The sequence below is a fragment of the Theropithecus gelada genome, chromosome 19 (assembly GCF_003255815.1).
Source record: "Theropithecus gelada isolate Dixy chromosome 19, Tgel_1.0, whole genome shotgun sequence".
In the NCBI taxonomy this organism is placed as follows: Eukaryota; Metazoa; Chordata; class Mammalia; order Primates; family Cercopithecidae; genus Theropithecus; species Theropithecus gelada.
Genome location: NC_037687.1, coordinates 11136 through 12825, shown reverse-complemented (window position 1 = coordinate 12825; position 1690 = coordinate 11136).

Here is a 1690-nt window from a genome sequence, read left to right as displayed (position 1 = left end):
GCCTGGACCTCCCAGAGTGCTAGGATTACAGGCGTGAGCCACCCCGCCTGGCCCGGCGTGGCATTTCTAGGGCAGGATGGCCCTGCCCTTCTTCTGGTGGGAAGGGCACAAGTGGCATTATTGGCTGGTTGCTCGGAAAGAACCTGCAAGGGCCACAGAAGGGGACCTTCCCCTTGGTGACTCACGGGCTGTGGGCGGGCAGGGGCGGCCTCCACTGGCCAAGGGTCCCGACTCTCTGACTCTCATTAATGAGTGAGTACATGTTCCGCCTGACAGCCTGGCCTGGAGCCCGGCTGTGGGTGGCAGTGAGTGGGCAGCCAGCAGTGAGTAGCAGCCAGGGGCGGGGTGAACCATCCCCACCGTGACTCAGAAGGTATTTTCTGCTGCTGACCTCTGAGCATGAGTGTCCTGAGTAATCCCAGCTCCCCCGGAGGCAGATTAACCTTTAGGCAGCTTTGTGTGAGTAAAGGAGTTGCTTTAAAAAGGAAGGAATAATAGAAAAAACCCAGTGCTCCATTTTATAGCAAATGTACACTGTTTTGTTCCTGGTGGCCTAAAAGAGGTTGCAGGGGGCACTGGGGGGGTGGGGGTGGGTTGTCCCGAAACTCTGCAGGTGATACAGACACTCCAGCCTAGCTTCTGGGGAGGGTTTTTGTTTTTGTTTTTGTTTTTTTTGAGACAGATTCGCTGTGTCTCCCAGGATGGAGTGCAGTGGCCCAATCTCGGCTCACTGCAGCTTCCGCCTCCTGGGTTCCCAAGTAGTTGGGATTGCAGGTGTGAGCCACCACTCCCAGCTCTTTTTTTCCTTTAAAAATCTGCTTGTTAACTGCTGCTCATCAGAGTGTATATTTGGAGTAATTCGAGTCTGGACTCCCAGGTTTCAGTCCTCAAATGTGGCCCAAATAAACACTCCACTTATATTAATTTTGCTCCAGTTCCTTTCCTTTAGCTCCACAGCGTAAATCTAAAATTATCTTAAAATAAAAAATTCAGTTTAAAAAACACACGGTTGTCCAGGCACGGTGGCTCATGCCTGTAATCCCAGCACTTTGGGAGGCCAAGGCGGGCGGATCACCTGCAGTGAGGAGTTCGAGACCAGCCTAGCCAACATGACGAAACCCCGTCTTTACTAAAAATACAAAAATTAGTTGGGCTTGGTGGTGGTTGTCTGTAATCCGGAGAATCGCTTGAACCTGAGAGGAGGAGGCTGCAGTGAGCCGAGATCATGCCATTGCATTCCGGTCTGGGTGACAGAGCGAGACTCTGTCTCAAACAAACAAACAAAATTAGATAAAGGAAAAAAGAATTTGTGTGGAAGTGATATTGGCCATTGATGGCTGCACGTCGCTCTAGGTGTTACCGATTCCGGGAACAGGAAGACAGTGGCCGAGACCAGGAGGCAGGAACAGATAGATGCCTTTCCGCGCTTGCCCCTGGTGTGGTTGGGGGACATGACTGAAAGCCCTTGCTCTTGTCTCTGGGTCTGATGGATTTTGCACGCCTTACTGGGCACGGACTGCTTGGAGCTGTTTTTCTTTTCTTTTTTTTTTTTTTTTTTTTGAGACGGAGTCTTGCTCTGTCACCCAGGCTGGAGTGCAGTGGCCGGATCTCAGCTCACTGCAAGCTCCGCCTCCCGGGTTCATGCCATTCTCCTGCCTGTAGTCCCAGCTACTCGGGAGGCTGAGGCAGG